The 16823-nt window shown below is 36.2% G+C and overlaps 1 pseudogene; it reads left to right on the top strand.

Annotated features, from left to right (window-relative positions):
• Positions 1-1062: 1062 nt before the first annotated feature.
• Positions 1063-3369, top strand: LOC149145790 (SKP1-like protein 1A; annotated as a pseudogene).
• The last annotated feature ends 13454 nt before the right edge of the window (positions 3370-16823 follow it).

Genomic DNA, 16823 nt, shown 5'->3' on the forward strand with positions numbered 1-16823 from the left:
TAGTTGGTAGAGAAACCAATGAGCCCGAGGTAGGTTCTAAGTTTAACTCTTAGCCATTGTAATGTTTTCACCTTAGGAAAATCATATACTTATCTAGTGTGAGCCAATAGAATTAGTAAGCACGAGGCACTAACATCCCAAACCACTGTGAAAATTTGGGTCCCTCCGCTAGCTCAAACTCAAAATTGAGGATTGTTTTAAGTCACACACTCCAAAATGAAACACTAGCAATTAGTTTCTAGGAAAGTCATACCAAGTCTAGTTTAGATAATAAATTTTACAAAACTCAGAGGGGCAATGTACAAATTGGAGGCTCCAAGGGAATCCATGGATTGAGCTCTTTGATCTGAATTTGGCCAAATGGGATCTATGATGAACTAGATAAATTATTCTTTAGTGAAAACCTCAAAGGAAAACCATAATCTGCAATCCAAACTATAATCACACTAGAGGATATAACAAACAAATATAGAGATCAATGAATAAGTTGCTTACCTGAAATAGCTATTGCCATTTAAGTTATTCCTTCTCGTGTCCTTCTTAGGTGGGATGGATGATACGGTGCTATGAACTTAACCTAGAAATGCCCACTTTCCATTCTTCAAGGGGGTTAATTTGACTTTTGAAACTCCCAACTACAGGTTCAGCTAAATTTAGGGATGGTTTCTTAAACTGGATCAGTGACTTGAGGACTTCTTAAGTGGAGTAGTTTATCTACCTTAAGGTCTATCATAAGTTCAAAAGTATAAATATAAAGTTAGGTTTTTCATTTTCATTCTTAATTTTTTTTTAAAGGGATAATTTCGGATGCAATAGGGAATACCGACCTAGTTGGCCCCTAAAATAGGCACAATCGAAAGCAATTAACGGGTAAAAAACAATAAAATAAGAAAACGCTAAAAGCTGGTTTGGTTCAGGTTAATTGGAGTTAAGAAAAAATAATTAAAAAAAGCAGCGTAAAGCCCATACCATGGTTATTTGGGTAATCAATCAGGCTATAAATATATGGACTCATTGCCCTTACCACATATCGCTCATCTCATATTGTTCGACCAAAAGTTCGTTCATACTTCACGGGTTCGCTTCGCTTATACACAGAGAAATTCAGTCATTCCATTTTATTCAGATCATCTTTTATTCGGATCATCCATTAGTTGGGGAACCATGGCCACGGGAAGGAAGGTGACTTTGAAGAGCTCAGATGACGAATTGTTTGATGTCACTGAGGCTGTGGCATTCGAATCTCAGACCATCAAGATCATGGTCGAAGGCACTGGCACGGCCAATGCTATTCCGTTGCCAAATGTTTCTAGTAAGATACTCTCGAAGGTCATCGAATACTGCACGTACCATGTCCAGGCTCAGAAGACAGCAGATGAGAGATCGACCATTTCCGAGGACGAAATCAAGAATTGGGATCAAGAATTCGTTAAAGTCGATGAGGCGACTTTGTGCGACCTTCTTTTGGTATTCTGTCACAAACCCTTATTTAACTAGGAATTTGATGGTTTAGTATTCTTTGAAAGCCTGATTTAATTACGGTTTCGAGGTGTTGTTACTTTATCGGAAAACTTCATTTGGTACGAAAACTATTAAGGATTTTGTGGTTTCTTAAGGATTTAGTGAAAAAACCCATTTAATTAGGGTTTCGAGTTTTCTCTATGTTCAACTTCTAGATTTGCTCTAGTGGAAGTGAGGTTGGGACTTCCTAGGAAAGTTTGCAGGGTTTGTGGACTGCTGGCCTGTTTGAGGCATTCTATCTCAGGCTTTTTGAAATCTTAGAATTGTTCAATAATCTTGAATTTATTTTTAATGGAGATTTTGGGGCATGTAATTTGAGACTTTTATGAAATTTGGGGCATGCAATTTGAGACTTGTATTAAAATTTTCAAGGTTTCTTGCAATCCAATTCTACAGATATTTAAGAGGTGTCTTCTTTGAGCTATTGAATTAAAAGGTTTTTGAAGTTTTTCTTTTTGATACTAGCTTTCTCTTCCTTAATGTCTTTTGATAATCCAATTTAGGGCTTCTTTATTTTGGTATTTACTTAGTTTGGTTTCTGATTTAGTCAAAAAAAATTATAGTTGTCTTATTCAATTGCTCTTCTTTGAACTTCCTGATATTGTTGAAGGACATATTTTGAACTTCCTGATATTGTTGAAGGACATATTTTTAATGAATTTTTTGGGTATCTGGTTAGGTTTTCCATATCATACTCTCAATTGGATCCTATTTAAAGTTTGGAGTTTATGTTTTTCAAATTTAATGGTTAATTTTATTATTTTCTTGGGTGCCCAAATTATATGGTTTTCCTTTAATTTAATTGATGCTTTTCTGGCCACATTTGTCCTGCTACAAATTTTGTTTTCATTGTCTTCTACAGAACCCTAATTCCCACTTAGGATTCTTGCTCTTATGTAATCAAAAGGTTTGGAAAATGTATATGCAATTTTTGAAAGTTTTTCTGTGTATTCTTGAAAAATAATATATGAGGATTCATAGTGTCGTTTATTAGGCTTTTGGTTGTATGGAAAACTAATGTTTTTCTCATTTTCTTACTTTGAGTGTTTATTAATTTTCCTCAATTCCCACAACCTGCTTCAGAATCTGATTCTCTCATATTTTATGGTTTCCAGGGGTTATTAGAACTAACTTTTTAGATCTCCAATTCTAGAGTTTTTTTATTTTCTTGGGTAATTTCTAAGTTTAATTTCCAAATTCTGTTTTAAGATTCTCATTTTTATGCCATCAAAATTTTGGGAAAACGTACATGCAATTTTCAGAATGTATTTCTGGTGTATTTTTGAAAAGCAAAATGTATATGCATTTTTTGAACGCTGTTTTTCTGTGTATTCTAAGATCGTTCAATTATCTCTGTTTCCCTCTAGTCTCATTCCATGTAATTGTTGTACGATAGCTTCGCCGCTTTGTTTAGTAATGCTGTGCACATTTATATGCCTGTGGAGGCTATAGATACATTTGTATATTTTACGGAAGCTTTGGCTTATTACGCTTTTTGGGTTTTTGCAGGCTGCTAATTACTAAAAATAAAAGATCTGCTAGATCTTACATGTCAGACAATTGCCGACATGATGAAAGCTAAAACGCATGAAGAAGTACGTTAAACTTTCAACATAAATAATGAATTTACTCATGAAGAGGAGGTCAGCCGTTAAAATTAGTGGGCCGTAGAATGATTCTAGGGAATTGGTGCAAAAACAGTATATATATTTATGCGCCATGGTGTTTGGTTTTATTGTAGTCGAGAATTTTTTTAGAAACTATGAGTGGTAGTCTTTTTTTGTTTGGATATCAACTTTTAATACTATGCTGGACTGCCTTTGAACTTAAGGCATACGGTTTGTTCTAGTTGAATCATATTGTAAAGATCTCGGAGCAACTCCTTCAGTAGAATTGGGCTTCTTGAATTGCAACTATTTTGCTGTCAACTGTGTAGTGAAATGGGTTCCAGTTGCATGGTTTTAACATTTTGATTGTTTTGAATTTATGTGCATGGAAGGCATTTCCATTTTTAATTTCCCCGCTATTATTATTTCACGAATGAATGCGCTCAGTTTAGAGTATTAGTGCACGAAGGAATTGCCTCAGTTTAGAGGATTATTGCAGACTTAAAGATTAACTTTAATATATTATAATAGACAAAAGATTTATTGAAAAGTGACTTACCATGTATCGTAACAACTCCTTCAGTAGTATTGGGCTTCTTGAGATTCTGATAAATATTGCAACTATTTCGCTGTCAATTGTGTAGTTGAATGGCCTCCAATTGCATTGCTTTAACATTTTGTTTTCTGTTTGAAGTTATTTGCACTGGATGGCTTTTCCATTTTAGTTTCGTTGCTATTGTTATTGCACGAATGAATGCACCCAGTTTAGAGTAATATTGCGAGATGGAATGGCCTCAGTTTAGAGAATTATTGCACGAAAGAATGACCTCTGTTGAATGGCCTCAGTTTAGAGTATTATTGCACGAAGGAATGGCACCAGTTTAGACGATTATTGTGCAGACTTAAAGATTAACTTTCATATATTATAATAGACTTACAGATTTATTGAAAAGTGACTTACCATGTATTGTAACAGACTTAAAGATTAATTAAAAGTCACTAGACATGCACGGTAAGAGATATAATTCTAGTGATTTGAGGATTAAAAGAAATGTATAAGAAATGTAGCTGCCGGACAACCAACCCTAATTTATTTCACCGTGCTATAAAAGAGAGCACATTTCATCCTCTTGGGTGATGAATCGTCGAAATCTGATGGACAACAACCCTTTACAATAGACAGAATTTGAAAAGAAAAAATTCAAGCGGTCGTGTAGAACCCGTTCTGGAGATAATCTACGGACCCAAACAATTAGACGAGTTCGTAAAATACGAAGTGTAAAACAAGTGTAGTCAGAAGGCATAACTATCCACAAAGAAAAAGCCGAATACGGAGATGGTCATGAAGAAACAACACACAAGTGGGTAAAAATACCTTTCACCTGATTATTGTTTTAAAAGTCAAAGTAGTTTAACTCATTGATAAATTAGTTTTTTTTAATTGTAATTAAAATTTCTACGGTTTTTGTTATCAGTATTTTTGTAGGAGGCTGAATTTTTCAACCTAAGCCTTCACCTTCACCAGGAGGCCGAGTTAATTTTTCTGAAGCACTCTGGCTCTTCTAGAGGCCAGTTCGAATTTTCCTTCTAATTTATATACATAGAGACTATCTATCCTAGAATAAATTCGAAAAGAAAATCAAAATGTACTTATATTTATTAAAAAACTGTCTATGTACATATTAATTGTACATTAGTCATAATGGTGGAGACTATGAGCTCAATAAAATATATAAATAATAAACTTTACATTGATAAACCATTAAACATATGAGGATACTTATACTTGTGGGGATAACTCAAATAATCAGTATAATTCATATATGCATAAATAAACTGCCAAAATAAGCCCAAACAGAACAAATCAGCAAGATGAATGAAACCTTATTGAGAGGTAAGAGGCAAAATGTTTTAGAAGAACTTAGAAGGAGAAAACTTAGACAAAAGTTATCTAGAGTTAGTTTATAACATACTTAAGGAATGGAATGCAAACCAATCTTTACAAAACATATTGAAAATAATTAGGAGGAACCATACTAGTATAATTAATATATCTAGTCTTAGGAGTATATGTTATTATATTAACTAATATGGAGTCTTAATATTAGATATATGGATAATAATATATCCTCCCTTATATAATGCTCCTCTTAACTAGGGAGGTATTCATTAAATGATACATGACTATTCTCATCCCTAAAGAGATCTCATCAAAAGATTTCGACTGTAATACATACCAAGGCCTTGACTAACAAATCTATCTATCAATATATCGCAGCATAATGTTGTTGAGACCAATGATTTTATACACATTCAACATTGTCTCTCAATGTACATACTCGGGTGTTGTTTACCCAGTATCACATTCTACCATTATTTTTATCTTGGGTTCCCAACCTTCAAATAATATGAGTCCACTTGCCTACTCTTATCTTGTTTTCCCTACACATCCTCAAAGAGCATCATATAAGAGTTGATTAACCAATCTTCCATTCTTTCTTCCCAAATGAAGACAAAAATGTTCTGTTTATTTCTCCCTCTCAACTAGGGAGGATATGTCCATTCGGGTGCAAAGCATGTGACTTGTCCATTTAATATTTTTTATTTTTTATTCTATCAAGATTGACCCTAAATACCCTAAATATTTGAATAATGTTAAATAGGATCAAACTTGACACTTCTTCCTATTTAATTGTAAGAGTTGTACCAGGTTACATAGACTTCAAACAAGCACCAATTTATGCTTTCAAAAAATTCGGTAAGTATTAATACTTAATAAAATCGTTTGATTTGGTTATCTCCATCGGTGAAGCTAAGATCTGTTTTTTCCACTTTTGCGAAGATTTCGATCGTTTGTTTCCATGCAATTTTCAACAAACTTGCCTACCTTAAGATCGTTAATGCCCTTACCATTTTTTACGAACTAACTTCTAAATTTTCTATTTAAATTGGCACAGTTTCTTCTCTCACTGAGATTTAGCGTTCAGAAGATTATAGCCTCATTGTGATTCATCAAATTGATTAGCTTATCTACCTTCTCTCTCCTCTGTTTACATTGTTTCTTTGACTATCGATTTGAAGACAGAAAAATACTTTCGTATGTTCTAATAAAAGGTATACTGATAAACTAGAGCAAGGCCATCTTTAAGGGTGGAGGGAAACAAATTCATATTTTATTAATCTAAGGTATAGTGATAGGTCACAATCTTCATAGACTAAAGTTAGTTATGTGGGTTTGATTTTATTTTTTTGGGTTTAAAATCACTTGGGTTTAATACTAAAACCTAATGGTATAATATTTTGAGGGTATAATATTATTTATAGGCTTTGTAATTAATATTAATCCCAAGGGTTTAATATTATTCACTAGGGTTTATAATTCCTTTGATATTTACTATTAAGCTTAATGGATTATAAATGCAAAGGAATTAATATTATAAACCCAATGTATATAAACTATAAGATAAATACTATAAAACCTAGAATAAACATGATTTACAATGGTCAATCATGGTCCAACATGGCATTGTGATAGGATTGAAGCAAAGTGAAAATTAATCATTTTCAACCATGGTCAACCATGTTCATTTTAGGGTTTATAATATTTTTCTTGTGTTTTTTATACGTTAGGTTTATAATATTAATCTCTAGGGATTAATATTATGCCATTGGGATAATAATTCCTTGGGTTTTAGTATTGGTCCCTTGGTTAATATTATTATCTTTGGTTCATAATTGCTTTGAGTTTTAGTATTAAACTTTAGGAACATGAACAGTTACATTAATAAACCAAAGGGATTGATATTATAAACCCAAGTGAATATTAAAACCAAGGGTTAATGCTAAAACCCAAAGGTATTATAAACCTAAAGGATTAGTATTATAAACCTATGAATAATACTATACCGTAGGAATATGAACACTTACATTAATATAACCAAGGGATTGATATTGAAACCCAAGGGATTGATACTATACATAGAACGGAATATAAACCTTAGGATTTAAAGTAATAATCACTTAAGTTTATTATCCCTTTGGGTTTTACCATTAACCCCTTGGGTTTATTTTTCTCTTGGATTTATAATAACAATCCCTATAGTTTATTAACCTAATCTTTCATATTTATATTACATAATTTCAAATTAAATAATAATAAATAACATTTAATATTAACTAATAATTATTATAAACAAATAATAATTATAGTTATAAGGATAATACTAATATTTTTATTGCAATAGTACTTTTTTGGTAGATACAAATGGTATATTTATCAATAGTAGATATTTTGGTAGATACAAAAGGTATATTTATCAATAGTATATATAAATTAAGCCTTCAACTTTATTAACGACATTAATATTATTAATGTGGTTGTGCTAGTATTAGTCCCTTGGGTTTAACATTATTCCCTTGGGTTTTGTTGTGGCCACAACCAACACCCTATCAAAACTTGCCTTGGCAACAATTTTGATTGGGTCGCTTAGAAGTTTTCACAAATGGTATAAGCCCCTTAATAAATCCCTCCCATACAACAAAGTTTAAGCACTTCTTTCCTATGCTCATCGGGATTTATTTAACTCACAAAACCCTCTATCGCTTCATTTTCCCATCATAATTCCTTGCAACGGAAATGCTTCGAAAAACACGCATAAACCCTTTACGAGCCTACCGCAATCAACACAACGCATTTATGGCTTCCGCACCTCAGAGGTTTTATTAACCCAAATGCATATATGTTTTATTAACCCAAATGCATATATTTCAGGCACGGAGCCCCATCACAAATCGTTATCAGGCAAGCTCCCGGAACCAACGGCCATATTAACCATGATATATATTCTATCGGGTCCACCCTCCCAATCCCATGTTGCAAACGGCATGGCGTGGGGCCTACATATAAGGCATACCGTTATACCCGAGACCCGCCAACTATTATGAACTTGACCGTATAACATTTCAAGTCCAGCCTTATGGTCAGACATGGCTTTCCCCACATATTCCTTTGTTTTTTGAAAAACATTGAAGTCTCACTTTTCAAAGGAAATCTTGTTGTTATGGACCCGCCAATGGTATATATATATATATATATATATATGTTTTCGGGTCCTCGGCCATATTGTATATCACATATCGACAAAGCCGGGCCTTACACATAATGCGCGCGACCATATGGGAGACCTCTAGAGCCTATCAAATATGGTATATATATTTTCAGGTCTAAAGCCCCATCACATATCACAATCGGCGGAGCCCTAGGCTTGTGCATATTCCAATATGCGATATGCTAGATCCAACGATATTTATAAGCCTTCATATATAAAATTTGAGGTCCGGCTTGAGTGATTGGTGCAGGATTTTCTTTGTTTTCCCGTGTTTTTCAAAATTCTCGATATAACAAAGGGAGCAGGTTTTTGGTGCAAAAGGCGGGCCTATGGAGTCCTGAAAATGTAATCACACATCCGGCAAGTGGAAGGTAGAGCTACTACGACCCATGGAGGGGCCGATACCTTATTGTGATTAAAAGAAGCCCTAAAAAATCGTGCCAATCCTTTGGATTGAGTGGGAAATTGTGTGTTGCCTATGTTTTATCTGTAAATCCTTTTCACACCCGTTCGTGTAGTTTTATAAAAGTTAATAGAGGCAATGTTTATGTTCTTTGTAAATATTTCTCTTATATTGTTCAAAGTCATGAAGCTAATGATAGCTATCTCTGCCGGTAAGAATTAAAGGATGTAGGAGTGGATTCGAAGAGCCATATATGCGGGAGTGTTGTGTTGGGAGGTTCGACCTCAAGCGTTTCGGGTTGAAACCCCATGCGTTTCTTGTACATTCAGAAAGAAAAGCTATGCTAGGTTTCACCATCAGAAGGTGACACACAATCACCCCTTTTACCAACATCTTTTCATTTCCTTAGGAAATGAATCACTCTAGCAACTATGATTTCTACGTGTCAGCGTTACGCTGACGATCCTATCTATGTACACTCGAATTTTATATCGAAAATGGTGGGGAAGATGAAGAGGTAGTGAAGACCTAGAGTCCAGGACTTTTGCATAAATATTACCTCCAAAGAGGACAAGGGGCTTTTTGTTTGGATAAGAACTATTTGGCCTTATTGTGAATAAGGAAGACTATTGCGGTCGAAGAAGGAGCCTATAGTTTTTTATTATTTTTCCTCTACATTTATGTGTTTTGAAGCAGGATGTTGCCGCTGACATAAGTGTAAATGTGATTTGTGTTTGTGCAAATTGATGGCATACTGTTCATGGTTAGTCTTTTTTATTTGGATACGATTCAATCTCATGGTTAAGTTATGAGTGATCTTTGATTCAAAACCGTATTAAACACGAGTTGCTAGTTTATTTGTATCAAAAGGAATGTGTATTCGTGTATGAGTAATCTGATTGGAATCAAGCTCTAATATAACCTTGTTCATCTATGACTCAGTAATTGATTCTTTTGGAGTTTGAATTTCTTCATGTTGTTTAATCTCTTTTGTTATGCTCCTGCAGGATAGATTAGGATAGTTAGGATATAGACGAGAGTAGTTAGAAGAAGTGTAGATAGGATTTAATACATAGCGGTTAGGTGTTTTATTTTGTTGATTTAATTGAAGTCTTCTTCTTAGAAGCAATCCTTTAACACCTATTACAGTTCACGGGGTCTCTTAAAACCCATTGGAACCAGCCATTCCAAACAAAAGCAGGCCTAATTGGGGCTTGCGATTGGGTTAGTTCCCCTTGTTGACATAGCAAAAATTCACTATGTCAACAAATTAGTGCTAGAAGGAGGGCCTGAACCGCCTTCCACAACTTTTCAACGTTTCATCCATAAGTGCCACACTTGGATTCAAGAAGATTAATACATGGATTGTGAAGGTCGAAAAGACCCTCCCTCTCTTTCAGAAAAGCCTCATTTTGAGGAAGAGACACTGTGGGGGTATCCTGTCACTCAGGAACAACCAATCAGAAGACTCACTTGGGCTTACGCTTGTTCCCTATGACAACTCCCTATCGTTTAGTCATTACCTCTGATAGAAAAAACAAAGCCAAGGGTATATCACATAAACGAGGAAACCTTTGTAGCCACTTCTCTTAAATATATTGCACTTGATTATTTATAGAGTACCAACTCTCCTTGGGAGGAAATCCCTAAGGATCACTCGTGTGAAGGCAATCCCTCTCCTGATTTGGAACATCCTAGTGAAGAGATCCCCTCACCGAGAATCTCCATAACCATAACATGGCTAACATTCCTCCTCCAAGTGGGAATCAACCTTTACTTCCCCCTCTTCTAGGTGGAAATCAACATCCACCACCTCCTCCGCGAGCGCTACCTCCCTGGCTCACTCAGGATGCCATGGCGAGACATGGGTAGCACCATACCCTACCCAAGAATGCAGAAAAGGTACTGCCTAAATTTGACCCTGAGCGGGGAGACAGTGCTGAAAACCATATCAATTCGTTCTTCCTAGCCATGTGCATCTTCCATATGGTACTTTAGCTTGAGAATTAACGCACAAAACTTACAAGGTGCCATCGAAGAAGCATTAAAAGTCGATAATTAAATTCTCAGTCTCACAGCATGCTGCCATATAACTAGAGGAAAGAAAACCTCTCAAGCATCCAAGAAAAATAATGGGAGTGATAACAATGGGGATGAGACCAAAGGCAAGGACACCATGGATGTGGAAGGTTTGCATCAGATCAGTAAGAAACTAACAAACATAGTCATCGATATGAAAAGGAATCATGGAGAGAGTACTCGTGGTAGTGGAGGAGACTATAACAATAGAAATCCCTTCAAGCCTTTCTATCGTAAGAAAATAGAAGGTGGGCGTGGTCAAATTGCATTGCCTCCTCCATCCAATGAAGGGAATTTAAACAGAGAAGAGTTGGCTCTTATCGGATCACTCATCAACCAAGAACAACCTAGAGTGGAGCTAAAGCCAAAATAGGAAGATGAGGAAGAATACCAAGTAGAAGAGCCCTTGGAGGAAGTGTCACAAATCAACATACTATGGGACTTCTATATGAATGAGAACCATGGTGACCAAGGAGATAGTATGGTAGAATTCCACACTAATGAAATCCAAATATGAAGAAAAGGGCCACTTGTAGGTGTGATGAACCCTGTAGATCAGACCAAGAAAGATATCCACCCTATGAAAGCACCTGCTCCCAAATTTCCTATAGAGAGGAGTAGACCTCGTGGTCAATCCAAGAATACCCCTGTTGCAAACCATGTAGCAAAGGAGAATGAATATCTCACTGTAACGAAGGCTGCTCAAGGTGGTAAACTCCCACTTAAGAATGGAAAAACATGTATGTTTACTCTACCCTATCATGTTTATGACATTGATTACAATATTCTAGATGATCTTAGGAAATATAGGTCTATTATCACATATTTTGATTTGCTAAACTTAACATAGCAGAAATTTTCTCTTCGAAGCTATGAATGAGAGAAACTCCAATGCTCCCACCATCCCAAGAAACCAACCAAGAAGTAAATTTCTAGACCTGTCAACACCTCTGTTGCAGCCCAAATGGCATTAGTTATGGAAGCTACTCTATCGAAAATGAATCAAAAACCCCAAGATGTCAATGCGGCTATGATAGGGAGGAAGTCAGGTTCCATGACCCCAGCTTTCCTTATCACTTCTGAAATCTTCAACATGAATGTGCATAATTGCTTGGTAGATTTTCGTGCCTTATCCACTATGATGCCTTATGATGTTGCTAAAAGACTACATGTAATACCTAAGAAAACTCGGACCTGAATTATGCAATTGGATAGGACAAATGTGAAAGTAATTGGGGAATTGAAAGATGTGTTTATTCAGATGGGTGCTAAACCAAAATACACAGAAGTTATTGATATAGTGGTAGTCGATATACCCGAAGCCTATGGAATGTTGCTTAGTAGGGATTGGTGAGCAAAACTAAATGGATACATCTCAACTGATTGGTCCCACCTCTTGCTGCCTCAGAATGGAAAAGGTGATATGATAAGAGTTGACCATGAAAGATACATGAAGTATGTGGTAACAGAACTAAATGGTCCCAATGAAACTGTAATGTTTACCAACTCCATCCTTGGGAACTATGGTTTCAATGTTTGTGCTATAGAAACTTGTTTTGGAGAATTTCATGTAGAAAGAGTTGAAGAAACTTTGACATACACACAGTTGGAAATTCCCTCCCATAATCCAACTGTTGAACTATCCTGTACTATAGTAGATGATAGGAAAAATTTCTTATATAATAGTTCAATTGATGTAACATTAGATGCTATATTCTAGACATTCTATTTTGATGGTTCTGACTGCTTTGAGGGTGCACGTGTTGGAAGTATTCTCCTTGACCCACAAGGGAACCAACATTTGATGGCCAGCTGGTTGGAGTTTGCATGCACCAACAACACAAAAGAATATGAAGGCCTGCTCCAAGGCCTCAAGGAAGCCATTGACATGAATGTGAAAAATCTTAAAGTTTTTGGTGACTCACAGATAATTGTAGATCACGTAAGGAAAAGGATACATTGCAATTCCCCACAACTCCTAAGGTACCAGCATGAGGTATGAGACTTAATTGAGATTTTTGATTCTTTTAATATCACATACATACCTTGAGGGAAAAACCAAGATGTTGATTTGATGGCTAATATGGTTGCTAAACATTTTCTTGATTTTAGATTGAAGAAAATTAATTTTTATGTCGAATTGATTTTCAGACCATTCGTGCCTGATAACATCTCAAATTGGCAGCTGTTCGAAGATGATGAGAAAATCCTTGAATTCTTTCACAATGAGAAGACTTTCAAGAATGTAGTCATTGACAAAAGGAGCATGAGAAGCTTATGAAAGAGAGGAAAGATAAGGAAAGGGATCAACGCAATGTGATTCCAAAATCAGTTGTTAAGATGGATCACTTGTATGACTTGCATGATAAATTCAAGAAACTGACTAAATGCAAAATTCATAGGTTGTCCATGAAGTATGAAATGGTCAATCTTGGGACCAAATAAGACCCAAAAAATGTTAATCACGGCCTTGGGTGCTCTCCATAAGAAAAGGCTGCATTCGTCAAGATATTTAAAAACTATAAGGACATCTTTTCGTGGACATATGAAGAGATAAAGACCTTTGATACTAGTGTTATGCAGCATGTGATCCATTTCGAAAAGGTGGCCAGGACCTAACAACAAAGGTTGCGTAAGATACATCCAAGCCTAGAACCATTGGTGAAGAAAGAACTGAACAATATGCTGGATGGTAAAATCATCTTCCTGGTTAGACACACCCACTGGGTAGCCAATCTCATGACAGTGAGAAATAAAAGTGGAGACATCATGCTGTGTATTGATTTCAAAAACCTAAACAAAGAATGTGAAAAGTATAACTATCCTATCCCTTTTATGGAACACATCCTTCAGTGTGTTTCTCAGTCTAAAATGTTGTCCTTATTAGATGGGTTTTCAGGATATAATCAAGTATTGGTATCTCATGGGCATCAGCTTAAGACAACCTTCAACACCAAATGGGGCACCTACGCCTATCGTAAAATGCCTTTTGGGCTCATTAACACTGGCGCCACATTCCGGAGAGCTATGGACATATCTTTTCTAGGGTTGATGAATAGATCAGTAGCAGTTTACATGGATGAAATCACTATGTGTTCATATCAAAGAAGGGATCATATTTATCACCTAGGACAGATTTTTGAAATATGCTAAGGGTATGGAATTTCTTTGAATCCCAATAATAGCATCTTTGCAGTCACAGAGGGGAAAATATTGGGTCATATCCTCTCTAAAGAATGGATTTTTATTGATCCTACAAGAATACAAACCATCAATAGAATACAACCCCCTCCCAATAAAAAATCCATGCAATATTTCTTTGGTACAATTAATTTCATTAGAAAATTTGTCTGAGGCTTTGCAGAAATAGTATGCCTCTTGTAGATGATGATGAAGAATGAAGTTATGTATGAATGGAGCCATGAAGCCAAGGAAGCATTTCGGCAAATCAAGGAAGCCATCGTTGAAGTTCATGCGTTGGTCAACCCTGATTTTGGCAAAGAATTCTTCTTATACATCGTTGCATTCGACATTTCATATGCCACAATTCTCACTCAAAAAAATGATGATGTCAATGAAATCCCCATTTCCTAGATTAGCTCAAATCTCCAAGGAGCAGAACTCAACTACCCAAACGTCGAGAAATAGGGATATGTAGTTTTCAAGGCCGTAAAACATTTCCGCCCTTATTTACTAAAGCCCAAGACCAAAGTCATCATTCCCCATTCTACTGTAAGAGCCTTCATCATGTAGAAAGAAATGGGTGAATGAAGAGGAAACTCGATAACCAACCTTCAAGAGTTCGACCTAGAGATAAAGTCGGCACAGATAGTTCAAGGGCAAAGACTTTGCAGGCTAGCAGCATAAGCCTTGGCACACAAAAAGGGTGCATCCGAAGAATAAGGAATGTTGGGCATGCAATATGCACAAATGGAACTCAAGGATGATCCCTTATGGAGAAACAAAGGGCTAATGTATGAGCGAGAAGCATCAGAAGTCTTTTTGGACCCTAAGTCGTGGTACTATGACATACACTTATATCTAGTGTGGGGATTGTGTCCTAAACACATGGATGCATCGTAGAGGATAGCACTCACATTGAAATCCAATCTGTATCATCTGGCCAACAACATCTTACACAGAAAAATAATGATGGAATCTGGGTGAGGTGTTTGGAGAAGGATGATGCCAACCATGTATTTAAAGAAATGCATGACGGCCCAGCAGGTGGTCACTATGGCGGAGAGACCATTGTTCACAAAATATTAACAACATATATTATTGGCCCATAGTGTTCAGAGACTCACATTATTATGCTCGTAAATGCAAGGTCTCCCAAACCATTGCAAGACGAGAAAGAAAGCTTGTTGTTCTGCTCAGGCCTATTATGATTTATCGACTGTTCAAGTAGTGGGCCCTAGACATTATAGCCGAGATCACTCAAAACTCTTCATAGCAACTTAATTATATACTCATAGTCACTCATTACTTCACCATATGGACCGAAGCTATCCCACTTCAGAAGGTGAATGGATATGAGGTAATATCTTTCGTTGAGAAATTCATTATCAACTGGTATGGCATCCTTGATGCCCTCATATTTGATAATGTTTCTTACTTTTAATCTCCGAAATAGACTGAGTTTGTTATTGATAAATCAATCCACATAAATTATGCAACAAACTATTACCCCCAGGGAAACGAAGTTGCAGAGCCTTCAAATAAAAAATTTATGTGCATAATCCGCAAGTCAGTCGTTGACAACTAGAGGAACTGGCACAATGCCCTAATTAATTCCCTTTGGGCCAATAGGGTCACCCCTAAAGTGGCCTTAGGAAACTCCCCATACTTCCTCATCTATGGATAGGAAGCCATATTGCCTCTAAACATTACCCTTCCCTCCTTACAACTCTCTCAACCTTCAAGAGGAACACCTTCAGCCTTACCTCAAGAAAGGATCAACTAACTAATGAGGTTGGAGGAATTAAGAGATAGAGCCAGAATTAAATTCAAAAATCACCAAATGATTGTAATTGATCATCATCTAGCAAGAGATAAAGATTTCCAAGTAGGGTAGCTAGTCCTCAAATGGGACAAGCTAAGTGAGCCAAAGGGTAAACACACAAAATTCCAACACCTATGGTTGTGCCCATTCCATGTTGTTGAAAAAATTGGTCAATGGACTTACAGGTTGAAAACATTATGGGAGAGATTGAAAGGCTCCCTGTTAATGGCCAACATCTAAATAGATATTTCCGGTAGCCACCGCATGGTGGTTACCTCCTCAGTAGGTTAGAGTTCATTTCATTTTGCTTTTAGCTTAGTTGTATTCCTATCTTTTCCTTTTGTTTTCTGCAAGGACTATTTTCTTACTGTTTTCAATCATAGTCCTTTCAGCGAGCTCACTTTGGTCTTGGAGTCTCGTTCTACCTTTCAAATTTTCCCTCATTCACCACATTCATCTTTTCCCTCCCTCATTAACCTGCTGATGATTCTATTGTTTCTAAACCCATCATTACCTTGCAAATCAAGCAACTTTCTATCATCCCATGAGCACTTTAAAATCAGTTGTGGAATTCAAACCAAACCCCTCATTGGCATCTATTGGGAACTATGTGAAATCTGTTGATAACTTCGACATATGGAGCATGTAGGGGAATCTTTATAAAACAAAAAATGTGTAACTACAACTGTACTGGCATGGAGGAATGCTGCATCTTAAGTAATCCCACTCATACCTAGCCTAGACTTGCCTAAAAGGTTTACAGTCATTCTCTAGTGGTCCCATACACCACACTAAATTTTCCAATACTCGTTATATAAAAGTTAACCTCCCTTAATGGGCTAAGCTCACTATCATATACTTTGTGGCAAATCCAATTGTTCTCTATTCCTTGTGCCTCAAACTGGAAGGACTTATTTAAAGAAAATCAAATGTCAAGTCCTTGTGACAATCTCGAAGGACAGGTTGTTTGGAAAGCCGGTTAGAGTAAGGTCTCTTGTTGGGCTCGGAGTACCAGTTGATACAACAAGCCCAAACTTGCTTAAATAGTTTAAAAAATATGGCATGATCCATGATTGTGCCCCATTCAATCATATGAAAAT

Source organism: Pinus tabuliformis, chromosome X, assembly GCF_031772625.1.
Source record: "Pinus tabuliformis cultivar Carrire ecotype Pingquan chromosome X, CPIR1, whole genome shotgun sequence".
Classification (NCBI taxonomy): Eukaryota; Viridiplantae; Streptophyta; class Pinopsida; order Pinales; family Pinaceae; genus Pinus; species Pinus tabuliformis.